This window comes from Heptranchias perlo, chromosome 10, assembly GCF_035084215.1.
Source record: "Heptranchias perlo isolate sHepPer1 chromosome 10, sHepPer1.hap1, whole genome shotgun sequence".
NCBI lineage: Eukaryota > Metazoa > Chordata > Chondrichthyes > Hexanchiformes > Hexanchidae > Heptranchias > Heptranchias perlo.
Genome location: NC_090334.1, coordinates 46210309 through 46224604, shown reverse-complemented (window position 1 = coordinate 46224604; position 14296 = coordinate 46210309). Strand labels below are relative to the sequence as shown.

At 41.2% G+C, this 14296-nt stretch overlaps 1 protein-coding gene across 1 annotated transcript in view; it reads right to left on the bottom strand.

The window, feature by feature from the left end:
* Window positions 1-14296, bottom strand: part of txndc16 (thioredoxin domain containing 16) — a 124475-nt gene that overhangs the window by 26724 nt on the left and 83455 nt on the right. The gene's annotated exons all lie outside the window — the stretch shown is intronic.

The following is a 14296-nucleotide window of genomic DNA, read 5'->3' as shown; positions in this document are numbered from 1 at the left end:
GAAAAACATATTTTCTCGATGTATCAAGGCTTGTTTATCTTACAATCATTTTATTTAGTTATGCAATTACAGTTCAAGTTTAAAGAAACCTAATTTCATCAACATTTAACCTCCACTTTCATCATTTTAAATATTTGGGTTAGGTCCTTTCTCAATTTTCTTTTCTCCAACAAAAACAAGTTCAATTCTAAGAATCTTGCTTCATAATTCAAAAGTCTCAAGTCAAAGGATTATCCTAGTCTTGCTTCTCTGAACTTTTGCAAAAATGTTTACTTGAAGGAATGGTGCCCAAAGCGTCATAATATATCTAATTAATAACTCACATTTAAAACTGAGTTAAAATAATTTATTTCAACTTATCAAATACGCTTCAGACATATTGGACTCGATTTTCGCACCCGCAATCAGGTGCATTCGTGGCGGGGGGGTTGCGAAAATCCGGGATTCCCGGGGCGGGTCTGGAGCCCTTCAGGGTTCCCCAGTGACGCGCTGACATGTGCGCACAGCCCCCGCATGTGGGACTCCCACCAGCAATTAAAGCCGGCGGGATGCCTCTTAAAGTACTTAAACAGGTACTTCAGGTCGTTTACAGACCTGATATTTTAGGAGGGGTGGGATTTTGAAATTAACTGAGACTGTTTCCCATACTGGGGGAAACACTCCCAGTTCAAATGGACGTGTTGCAGCCATCAACCTGTGGCAGCTGCAAAGGTCCATTTGACAGGGGGGGGCGGGGAGACCCTCACTCATTGCAGAAGGCCACTCTGTCACTTTGGACAACGTTTGGCCTCCACCACCCTCCCCCAACAATAAAATTCACTAACTTGCACACTTACCCCGGTGTCCAGACACATTTACCTACCTTGCGGACCCCCTCAGATGTACATCTTCCCGATGGGGGCCGCCGTAGCTGCAGTCATGACCTAATCGGAGGGCGAACAGCATCACCAGCCTCGCCGGCCACGCCGTCCACCTCTGACACGTGGAGCCCCACAACACAGTGCTGTGACACATCCACCTGCACAGCCGGAGGGAGGGCAACTGCAGAGAGAGATGCGTCACAGAGGGCACTACCCTCGCCACAGGGTCTACAGACTGAGGTTCAGCTTCCTGGACCTCTCTGAGCAGCAGTGTACATGGAGGCTCAGAGTCACTCAACATGTAGCCGTGGACATCTGCAGCCTCCTTCATGCCGAGCTGCTCCCAGCTGGCCCGAGCACCATCTTCTTACCTGTCACTGTCAAAGTCACCACTGCCCTCAACAACTTCTCCTCTGCATCCTTCCAGGGTGCCACCAGGGACATCGCCGACGTCTCTCAGTCGTCTGCACAAAAGAGCCCTGCAAATACACCTACACCCACTCTGCAGTGACACAATGAGTGGCATCAGTTGTGAGTCTTCATAGTGATCCTCAGGAAAGGGCATTATTGCACAAACCAGACAAGATTCGCAAAGATGTGGCAGTAGTGGTGACAATATAATATGTTATGTGAGTTGATCAGAAATTAAATATAAGTAAAAACCATGACAAACCCTCAAACACCCTTGTGCATCCCCTTCATGCTCACGACACGTTTGCCTTACGCTTCCTACTGCACATATGTGATGCATACCCTGTGGCTGCAGCACAGGTAGTGGCAGGATGAGTGAGGCTGACCGTGAAAGAGATGAATGAGAGGGTGAGTATGAGATAGAGCCATGAGATTGTATGAGGATTGGTTGAGTGGTAGTGGCAGGATGAGTACTGGCGAGGTGAGTAAGTGCAAGTAAGATGAGGATGACCTTTGAGTGGGTGTGAGGGGTGATGTGATAGAGTAGTGTTGGCAGTGCAGAAGGAGATGTGGGGTGGGGGCAGTGATGTGGCAGACGGAGGGGAGCAGAATGAGTAAGTGTACTCACTTTGGCTGACCTACTTAGGTCATTGCAGCGCCTCCTGCACTGTATGCAGGTGCGTGATATGTTGGTGGTGCAGGTGACCTCCTCTGCCAACTCGAGCCAGGCCTTCTTGGTGGCAGAGGCAGGCCACTTCCTCCCGCTCGCCGAGGGGGAAGATCTCTGTCCACCCCCTCCTCCTCACACCATCCAATAAAACCTGGAGTGAGGCATCGTTAAACCTGGGAGCAGCCTTCACCCTGGGCTGCTCCATAATGTAATTTTTCCTTTTTCCGACAGCATCAGTCAGTGGAGGACTGCTCCTTTAAATAGGGCTCCTCCAGCTGACAGACCTTGCTGCGCATGCGCAGTCCGCCCGCTGCGCAGCTTACCAGCGGGAAACCCGGAAGCACAGGTAAGTGGCTCCAATTAGCCTGTGATTCTGTGCGGAGCACACTGATTTCACCGGGCGCGTTACCCACGCACCCAGTCGACCCCCCGTCCTGCTAATATCGAGCCCATTCAGTCTTGTTGATAAACAGATTCACATGCAAATCCTTTCTCTTTTCATTGTTTACTAATGGATGCCATCCATTGTGTGCCAAGTTTTCTGTTCTAATATGCATTGTCCATTTATAGGCAATAAAATCAATCTGTCAATCCTTGGCCTAAATGCTTACGGTGTATATATCTCTTTCAATGCTATCAAAACTCCCTTGCAGTAGTCATCTTGCTACATAGTTTGGTGCCATCAACAAATTTTACATTTATTTATTTACAAGTACGCTCCTCCACATTGTTAAAAAGGTGTAAACAACAGAGGCCCAGAACAGATAGCTGAGAAGGTTCATTAACGACAGGCTCCAGACAGAGGCTTTTCCTTTTACTTTACACTTCCATTTCTAAGACAATTTTCAATCCAGGCATGTAATTTATCACTAATTCCACAAGCTCTAATCTTCAAAAACCTCACAGAACTTTATCAAGTACCTGGTCAAATCCAGGTAAAGTACATGCACTGATTGTGGATCAATAAATGAGGAACAAAGACTTTCAGTAGATATGGGAGGCATTATTTATTGCTTCTAAAACTATGTTAACTACTTATGACCAGTGTGCTATTTAAGTGAAAATTGACAGCACCATATATAATGTTCTCAAACACTTTTCACAACACACATATGTTAGCTTAACTGATCCAAAACTCAAATTCAAGTTTCAAATTTTGAATATAAGGATAACATCCACTATCTTCCAGTCTTTTCATAAATCCAGTATATAGGAATAATATAGTTAAAGGACTACATTTGACTGCCAGGCACTTTTTGGAGCAGAATTAGATGATGAAAGAGCCAGCAACAGCCCTCTCTAAAGACTCTAACCACTGCAGTGGGTGTAATATCTACTGCAGTATTTTCTGATGCAAGCAATGCTTTTCTCCATGTAAAAAAGACAAGCTGAAAGATGTGAATTACATCACCAGATGGTGTAACATACAGATATCACTGAAAAGTTCTCTTCATTAACAAGTAAGCATTGCCCATGGCCAATTGATGAATGTTTATTTTTTAAACATAGAAGATGGCAACATAGTTTGGAGGCAGACTTCAAAAATTCAACGCACAGCATCACCAAAGTCTGCAAAAACATTGCTGCTGGGAACCGCTTAATACAGGATTTCCAATCTCAATGTTTACGTCAGTAATTTCAATGTTAAAATGTTAAAAACCGACATTAACGTGTCACCAAGTGTCATCACGATAGCAGGATGATGGGCAAGAAATCCAGACGTACACAAGATTTTTAATATTACCTCTGATGGTTCAACAATCAAAACAGGAATGGAGAGATTAGGAGGGGTGACTGAAAGGTTGGCTCAAGAGATTGTCTGCGGTTTTTAAAAAGGCAGAGAGAGAGTTACACAAGTTGGGCAGTTTAGGGAGGTTGTTCAAAAGAGTAGGACTCAGTCGGCTGAGGTATCTACAAAAGATGGTGCGGCAAAAGGATATGGGGAAATACAGAAAGCCAGAGGCAGAGGATCAGAACATGTGAGAGGGGATATAGGGGTGGGGAAAATTGCAAACACATGGTGGGACAAGGCCAGGGGCGGGGCAGGATTTACAGACAAGGAAAAAGATATTAAAACTTAATTCTTTGGGGGATGGGAAGCATGTGTAGGTCAGCTAGGATGAGGACAATGGCAAGTGGAACTTAGTGAGGGGCAGAACACATGTGATAGAGTTTTGGATAAGTTGGGAGGTAATGGAGGGTGGGCAGCCAGAAAGGAGCATGTTGGACTAGTTGAGACTGGAGATGGCAGGGGCATGAATGAGGGTTTTAGCAGCAATAGAGCTGAGGTAGGGGGAAGTGGGCAATATCATGGAGATGGAAGTAAACAGTCTTGTTGATAGATAAGATGTACGATTTAAAGCACAGCTCAGGGTCGATCAGGATTCCAAGGTGTCAAACGGTCTGGTTTAGACTAAAAAATGGCTGGGAGGGAGATGGAGTCAGTGACAAGACAGCAAAGTTTATGGCAGGGGCCAAAGATTTCCCAACTTTCAGCTGTAGGAAGTGTGACTCAGCCAAGGCTTGACTTTAGGTAAGCAGCTCGACAGCACAGAGGCATTCGAGGGGTCGAGAGAAGTGGTGGAGAGGTAGATCTGGGTGTCATCAGCATATTGATTCCATGCGCGTGGATGATGTTGCCAAGGGGCAGCATGATGATAAGGAAGAGGATGGGCAAAGGGTAGATCCTTTGGAGGTTCTAGAGGTGTTGGGAAAGGGAAGGAAAACCATTGTTGCAGGCACACTGGTTGCATTTAGATAGCTAGGAATGGAAGAAAGTAAAATATTGATGTTCCAGCAGTTAGGTCTTTGTGCCTCTGCAGGCAGTAACAGAGTCTCTGAAGTCAGGCTGACGCCAATAGCAGCCCTGTAGGGAAAGTGCAGCATCAAACAGGCATAAGATACAAGGTATCTCCTGCTGCACTGCAATAACATTTAAATAACTGTTTATTGTGCTGTGAATTTCCTCATGTTCTCAACAAATTAGATTGCAATTGAACATTAGAATTATATTTCCCTTTAGACTCCTGTTTTTTTTCTAACAGTGAAAACACTTTAAGGATAGTTTATTAACGTGATTCAAAAACAGTTTCAAAATGAGTGAGTTATTAGTGAGTTAACTGTATCCATGTGATTTATATCAACTAGTGTTAACTGTATTCAGGTGGTGGGTATCAATTGGGGACTCTCTTATATCCATTTATAGGAGGGAGCTTATCTAGGGGGTGCACGATGTGTAAGGAGGGGGGGGGGATCTGAGAATAAAGGCTTGGAAGCAACTGAAGACTAGGCTCTAGTATTCTATCCTTCACAACCTGGCTATCCAATTTTAACATGGTAGCAGAGAATGGTTGCTTAAAGTTGGAGGTTGGAAACTACAATTTTTTTTCCATAAAACTTGAAAGCCTAGTGGCCATTGTAGAAAATGGCAGAAAGCAAGTTTAAATCGTCGAGATACGATTTCCCACCGATGTTCTCGGAGTGAACCGTATGACCAGTGGAAGAACGAGGTTGATATGTGGAAACGGGTTACTACTCTGCCAATGAGAAAACAAGGCAAGGCCTTGGCGTCACTTCCTGAACGAAGTAAGGTATTTTCTGAGATGGATGCAAACCTTTTGGATAATGATGAAGATTTTACTTTTCTAATAGAATTTCTGGATCAAATCTACAAGAAAGATGACCTGTTAAGTGCCTATGAGGCCTGGTCAGCATTTGATAGATTTCAGAAAATGGACGGTCATTCAATGCAAGAGTATATAATTAACTTTAACAAATTGTACAAAAGGTTGACAAAGTTCTACTTGGGAATCCCTGGATCGGTACAAACGTTTAAATTAACAAATTGTGCAAAGATGTCTCATATGGACAGGCAACTGGTCCTAACTGGCGTCCAGTTTTTGGAAAAGGAGATTCTGTTGGATCAAATGTCTGCTGCCTTAAAAAAAAATTCCTGGGGAAAGAGTCATTCCCTTCAGCCTGCATGGAACAAAAGGGGTCTTCCGCTGTTATACAAAGAATGGAAGACTCGATGGTTACCCGGTTTCAAAATATTCCAGATATTGAATGCAGGCGCCAATCCAAGTTTCAAAATTTTCAAGAGACCAGACGCAGGGGTCAATATGACGGAAACATTAAAGACAGCCAGATTGGTGATGAAAGCAGGCATGGCAAATCCAGTGATATCAACAGAAGACAAAATTGGGACAGTAGTAACATGCAAATGAATTCCAGGAATGCCCAAGGCAAATGGGATGATTTAGATGTGACACTAAGTATCATTATGTGGCTAATTGCCTGGAGCGAAGACACAGTGTCTTTGAAATGGCGGGTGAAGAAAGTAGTTCTGAGGATGAAGGTAATGATGAATGTGAACAGATTATACTGATCACAAGGAGTTTTAATCCTGTGATGAATGTATTAGTCGCAGATTCCTTTAATTGTGCGATGTTAGATAGTGCATGTACTTCACCTGTATGCGGGGTAGATTGGTTAAAATGTTATCTTGATTCACTAAGTAGTGAGGATCAACACAAGGTTAAAGAATATAAAAGTTCTACATGTTTTAGGTTTGGAGATGACAACACCTTGAGGTCACTCAAGACAGTGGTAATTCCATGTAAGATAGCTGGAGTAAGCCATTTTATAAGTATGGATGTAGTTTCTAGTGAGATACCTATGCTTTTGGGTAAACCTTCCATGAAAAGGGCAAAAATGTGAAGGGATTCACAAAATTTCACATGTTCCCCCCACCCCGAAGATTTATTGGAGTTATTAAAGAAACCCTGGTGTGACTGTTTTAAAAAATCCAAGGTCTCTCAAAATGGCTGCAGTCAGACACATGGCCGAGGACCGGCAGATTTGAAATTGCATTCTCAACAACTCGGCAGGCTTCGTGTTTCAGACAGGTTTCTTTAAACAATGCAGCTGCATTCTAGCCCTGAGGCAAGCTATCAACATGGCCGGCCAACACATCAAAATTCGAGCAGGAAGTGATCGCAGGACAAAAGGTGAACCATCAAGGTACATTCGGAACAATGGTAAAGCAGTTAGCGAACAGATCGATACAGGAACCGGCCATTAATGTAAATGGGCCAGAAATTAGGTCCTTTGTCTTAAAGCAGTTATGGAACTCAGAAATACAGGAATTGGCCATTAATGTAAATGGGCCAGAGATGGGGTCCTTTGTCTTACGTTTCGTGCTTAAATCAAACAATGAAGCAAGCTGATGAGGTATGAAAAAAACCTGTTACCAAGAGGGTATAACTGGGCTGCCCAGTATCTCTCTCGCTCTTCTCTCTTCGCCTCCTGGCCTGGTGTCCTGTCTGTCTGCTAGCACCTAAGAAGGAAGGCCATTCAGTAAACCTCGCAACCACATGTCGACGGCAACAGCAGGCACAGAAGCCAGGCCTTTTCATCTGTTTTCACCGGTGAGCATTAATTTTCTGGCCGCCACAAGACAACCTAGCATAAGCGTAAGGGTGGGGGTTAAAGGGGATATTGCTAAACTTGTGATTTTAGAATTTTCCCTCGATGTGTCCGTTTCTTCCAACCCGTTAAGCGTAAAACTGTATTACATCCATAGCGATTTCTTTTTATCTTCTGTATTATACTGTTTACTTTGTAGTTTTAGTTTTCTTATTAATAAACATTGGTTTTCCTTGTACCAATCCACTGGTCTGTTTGTCTGTCTTTGTTACCACTCGATAAGTCCTCAGCTCAGAATCAGGAAGGGGTAAGCGATTCGCAACCGCACTGCGGGCAGGGCAGCTCAGGAAAACATAACTGGCTGACCTATTATAAGCCCGAGAAACAGTAAAAAAGAAACCCCTTACAAATGAAACTTGACAGGGAATATGATGAGGCAATCATTTTTGAGAAATGGGTTGATCTGCAGTTTACCCAGTTAGGGCATTATCATATCCCCTTAATAAAACCCTATGTTCCTCATCAGTGTGTTAGGCAAGTATTAATGGCATCAAGTGATAAGGATAAGAGAGGGAAAAAAGCAAATTGTCTTTAACAGACAATTTGCCCGCCCTACTTGTCAACATTTAAAACTCCTGCTAAAAGATGCAGGTGTAGTTGATCAGGAGTATACGAAGCTAATAGAAAAGATTGGTAAGAACTGTGAAATCTGTAATAAGTATAGACGGACGCCCCCATGTCCTATTGTAAGTGTTCCATTAGCACATGACTTTAACGAGGTAGTTGCCATAGATCTAAAGGTGTGGGTCAAAGACAGAAATGTTTTCATCTTACATTTTATTGACCTGGCTACGAGATTCAGTATTTCTACACTAATATATAGTAAGGAGAAGGTTATTCTAGATAAAATTATGGAAAAATGGATAGGGACTGGACTTGGGACACCAGCAAAGTTTTTGACTGAAAATGGAGGTGAATTCGCTAATGCGGAGTTCAGAGATATGTGTGAGAATATGAATATAATTGTCATGCGCACAGCATCGAGAGCCCTTTTAGCAATGGTGTTTGTGAAATTAATCATGCAGTGATTGATAGCATGGTGCATAAAATTTTGGCTGATCAAACAGAATGTAAATTGTCAACTGCCCTAGCATAGGCAGTTCATGCAAAGAATTCTCTTCAGATGGTTGAAGGATAGAGTCCTTACCAACTAGTCTATGGGCACAATCCCAAATTATCTTCTGTTCTTTGTGATAATCCTCCTGCTCTTGAAGGTACTACAATTAGTGCTGTTTTTTCCTGAGCATTTAAATGCAATGCATGCAGGGAGACAGGCTTTTATCAAGGCTGAAGTATCAGAGAAAATTCGTAGAGCACAGAGGCATCATATTAGATCATCTGAGACAGAATTCAATTCAGGAGATTTGGTATACTATAAAAGAGGGTCATTGGGAATGAAAAGGCCCTGGTAAGGTAATAGGTCATGATGGTAAGACAGTAATTGTCCAACATGGCAATCAAACTGTTAAAATTGATTCTTCACGATTAATTGGAATTAATTATAAAATCTCAGACTCTGAGCAGTTGATAGAAGTAAACCAGGCGCCTCAGATGTTTTTTTTTGATGAGGTTCCTGAGATACAGATTGAGGTAGATCAAGGGCTGGACAGCGGTAATGTCAATGATCAAGAAACACATGTCAGAGCTATCACATCCACAGAACAATTACCCAACTGGGTACACAGGTGACATATGTTCCAGAAGGAACTAATGAATGGAGGGATGCAACAATTTTGGGACATGCAGGCAAAGCTACTGGTAAGGTTTAAATATTGGCTGGATGTTCAGGATGATGGCCAAGAAGCGAGGTCCATGGACTGGCAGAACGGGATAAAAGAGTGGAGCGTACAAAAGCAAAGTACAAGTTGTGATAGGGAATCCGGAAATGAATCTCACATCAGAAAACGATTACAAACTAGAGACGAATGAGGGAGAATTCGCAATAGTAGTCCCTACAGGCATAGAAGTGGAAGACGACGACAATGAAACAAAGACCACAGAACAATCACGTAACAGAACTAGAAGCAAAAGTCCTCATGATTGTGAAGTTTTGGTGGCTGCCAATAAACGTAAGGATAAACGAGTAAGAGAGGCAAAACAAAGGGAGTTAGATAGTTGGAAAGAATTTGGAGTTTATTCTGAGGTAACAGATAAGGGTCAACCAGCTTTGTCACATAGATGGGTTTGTACTGAAAAAATCCTTGCAGATGGGACTTAAGGCTAAAGTGAGGTTGGTGGCTAGGGGTTTTGAAGACAAACTGGGTGATACAGATGTTCAAATGGATTCTCCCATTGCTGGAAAGGTCATCTTAAAAATCTTTTTGGCTCTTTTGGCAACATTTTCATGGGAGTGTAGGTCAATTGACATAAAAGCCGCATTTCTGCAGGGCTATACTTTTCAGAGAGAAGTGTTTCTGAAACCGCCTGAAGAGGCAGCAGATGCGGAAGGAAAACAATGGAAACTAAAATGTATCTATGGCCTGAATGATGCTTCCAGGCTATGGTATTTTCGGTGAGATCTGTTTTGCTGAAAATAGGTTGCGTTCAACTAAAAGCAGATCCCATATTTATTGGTACCATAACGGAAAACTTTCAGGCAGCTTCATGATGCATGTTGATGATTTCTTATGGAGTGATACTGCAGAATTTGAGAAATTCGTCATTAATAAGATTAGAATAGAATTTAATATTGGGAGTCAAGCCTGTGGGCATTTAAATATATTGGCTTAGATATTAAGCAGAGTGGTTCTGGTAAAACTTTAAATCAATAGTCCTATTTAGAGAGTGTTACTCAGTTAATCGTACTAGGTCATCACAGAAAGAAGATGTTATATCTAAAGAAGAGACAGAGCAATTACGAAGCTTGATTGGTCAGTTGAACTGGTTCTGCACTCAGACTAGATTACCTTTCCAGCAGTGGGGGAATCCACTCGAACATTTGTATCACCCAGTTTCTCTTCAAAACCTCTAGCTACCAACCTCACTTTAGCCTTATAAGTCCCATCTGCAAGGATTTTTTCAGTTTTGATGTGTTGGAATTAAGTACTTCAATGAAACACCCATAGTAGAGAATGTTTTAAGGGCAAATAAAACATTATGAAAATTAAATACAGATAAATGTGTACTTAAGTTCCCATCCTTAGGTGACCCAAAGAAAATGAAGCAAGTTATCTTTAGCGATGCTTCACATGCTAACCTTCCTGATGGATATTCTAGTGCAGCTGGTTTCATAGTGTTTCTTATGGATGAGAATGGGAAATGTTGTCCTTTAGCTTGGGAAGCTAAAAAAAATAAAAAGGATTGTTGAAAGTACTCTGGCTGCTGAAACACCGACTCTTGTAGACGCAGTGGATATTTGGCAAATATATTGAGTGACATCCTGTACATTGGGAGTACTGAAGATAACATACCTATTGAATGTTATGTAGACAATTGTTCATTGTGGGATAATGTACACACTATAAAAAATGAGAGTAAGATTACGGATTGACCTTGCTGGCTTGAAACAAATGCTGGAGAGAAAGGAAATCTCTAAAATTAAGTGGGTGGATTCAAGCCATCAACTGTCGGATTGTTTTACTAAAAGTACAGGTACGAAGAAATTATTAAAGGCCCTGGAGAAGGGTCACCTCACAATGTAATACTTTGAATAGTAGAAGTTTTTAATTTCTGAAATTTTGTTTGTTTTGTATAAATAAAGTTTAATTTTTTTATTTTACTTAGAGAGAGACGGGAAACTTAAATCAATGTGATTTATATCAATTAGTGTTAATTGTATTCAGGTAGTGGGTAACAATTGGGGACTCTCTTGTATCCATTTATAGGAGGGAGCTTATCTGGGGGGTGCACGATGCGTAAGGGGGATCTGAGAATAAACGCTTGGAAGCAACTGATACAAGGCTCTGGTAATCTATCCTTCACCATCTGGCTATCCGACTTTTTACAAACTGGTTTAAAAGTTTTACAGAGATAGAAGGAGAGAGTGCATGCTTTGAGCAATGTGCACATAGGGAGTCATTTTAACTTTTATCGCTGGGTGTTTGTTCTGATCAAACTTGCTTTTTACGATGATTGGAACTATAGATCAAATTACACGACAGTAAAGTACCTTTCGAACAAACACATTTATACACTTAATGATGTATAACAACTTAGTTATAGTTAACTATTTTCCTGATCAAATCATTCCTTCCTCTAGTGCCAGAGCGAACACCCCCACGGGCCACATTCAACCTGTGGATGGCCTTCTTGTGCTGTAAGTTTGCTGGTGTTCTCAATACTAGATTGCTCCCAAGCATTAGAATTATAGAGCAGAAAATGTGAAACTCCACTGCCAGGACTTAGTACATGCAAGTGCGAGTCAGAGGTAGGGCTACAACACTAGCCCTAAATCTGTACCATGTGCTTGCAATCTGGTGAGCTGCGTTCCAGCACTGGAGCCTCACAACTTTTGACCTTGTATCTCTCAATATTCCAGCTATCTTTCCAACAGGGTAAACACTTTTAGACTATTTGCAAATGTGATACAAAAATAGTTTAAGTGAATTATTCAAATAATTTCCAACTACAAAAATCCATCACTGTCTTCATCTAACCATATATTCATCTGCAGCCTTACACTTTATTATGATGGGCCTTAATCATAGTCATTTGATAAGTTATACATGAACCATTAATTGCATTGATGTGTTCATCTAAGCATTTAGAAATATAGCACTATTGATGTTGCCATGCACATATATGAATAACAATCATGTGTGATTTTAAAGTGAAATAAGTGTGGCTTGTGAATTTATCACTTAGCTACAGTAATACTGAACTTTGTACTTTGACCTCATTCCTACCCATGTGAGAAACAGAAAGACAATAAATACTTATGATTTTTGTTTGAGTGTATGGCAAGAACTACATTTATGTATAATCTTATTCACAAATATAACACTGGAAAATGATTGCCTGTTCAGAGGAATGGGACGTTATGGGGACAAATTTCAATGGGGGGTTTTCCATTCATCCACCCATACTTTCAATGGAAGAACCTTGAAGACACTGGAAAATAGTGTAATTAGCACGTATGCTGTTTTTCTGGGGTTTCCGTGGCTCTTCCAACATAGTTACGGTGCACGAGAAGGAGAATCGCTGTGGAAATTCACCCCCATGTGTTATTTATATACTTCATGGGTGAATTGTTTACTAGGAACATTCATGGAGGTTGACTACAGAAACAGATTTTTTTTATGATAAATGGTAAGAGGAGAAGAATTAATTAGATTGATGGTCATATCCCAGTGAGAAGATGACTACTGTTCCTTTCATCTATTGTGCTCATTTATATTTGTGCAAATAACAATTCTAGCATACCCTGCAATATAGCATCAAACATAACTCAACTACAGCTCCCAACTCTTTGTCCATGTGCAACTGTGAAAGTTGCAAACTGTAAAAAAATTGCTAGGTTTTATTTTTTATATAAAAAGGCAAATGTGACTCAGTAAATTTCAGGTTTGAGTTTTTTTTAAGAAAATTTAAAAATGAGGACCAAATGTAAGAGTTCAAAAAAAGGGACTGAATTATCTCCTGTTTCACCTGAAGAGGTTTTATCTCCCGTGTGCAACATCACGGCAGATCGACTTGTTTTATTGATAATTGTCAAGGTTAGTTGAATACTTAAATCTAACAACCAACAACAAAAGTAGAACCACTCCCCAATCAAAATGTACTTTCAGTAACTTACATATTATGCTGGCACTTCAACTTGTTCACATTACACTGTCAGTTAATTAGCATATCAGCTAAAAGAATCCCAACAATCTTTTGTAAACGCGGATCAGAATAGCCTTATCAAACATTTGCAAAGTAGACCAGAAAGTCTCACGTCGATTCCAGTCTGTGCTGAGTCAGTTAGTCTTGGCTGGGGTGGCGGTACAGGTGCTGAAGTTGGCCACCACCATAAGTTAGAGAGAGAAAAATCATCCAGAGTTCCCGCTTGCCCTGATCAGCAAACCCTGTTGGAAGTACACTAGCACACACCTAATGAGGACAGAATTAGGCTCGTTGGTGCTGCCCCTTCCGCCCAGGTCAGCCTGTCTAGAACTGTCATTTGCACAAGGTACATGATGATTAATGGTGCCTGTGGCCCATCCGGTAGCAAGGTGTCAATACCTTCAGGAAAGGAGGAAGGAAGGGCAGAAAAAGGAGAAAATAAACTGACAAGATGATATTCACTTTCCTGTTGAAAGTTTTTGTTACATTAAATTGGTAGAGTACTAGTAAAAATAAGATTTAAAAGGGCAGTGTACCAGGGTTAAAAAAAGGTAAATAGGGGGGCTTGAGTCAAGCTCCACAATACCATTCTTCTACAGTCAGTTGGTGTCTTTCTCAATTTGGTCTCATCACTGGTCAGTTAAATCTCATGAGTTTTCCACTTCTCTATTCTGTTGAGTATGCTAAGTCACTTTCAGGGCAAATCCTGATCTATGCCAACAACGGAAAGAGTTCAATTGATAGAGCAGTGACCTGAGGTTGCTCTCAAATTCTGGAAGGTTGCCATTAATAAAGTAGCTAGACAGATTTAAAAGGTTTGCAGCCTTTTTTCTCAGACACTGCTCTCTAATTGGTAACTTTGGAGTCTGAACACAGTAGAAATTCAGTATTCAACTTACATATTTAGATGTACTGCTCTGCACCATTAAAAAATTCATCAATTTCCCATACTTATCTATATTTTTGAAGTGCCTTGAAATGTTTTTATAATAAGGTATTAGAGAACTGCAAGCTGCTGTTATTCAAAATAATAATGTTGCACAGTAATGCAAGGCAGACACAACTGGTCTATGGTTGTACCAGCACAAAAATGGCAAATAAAATG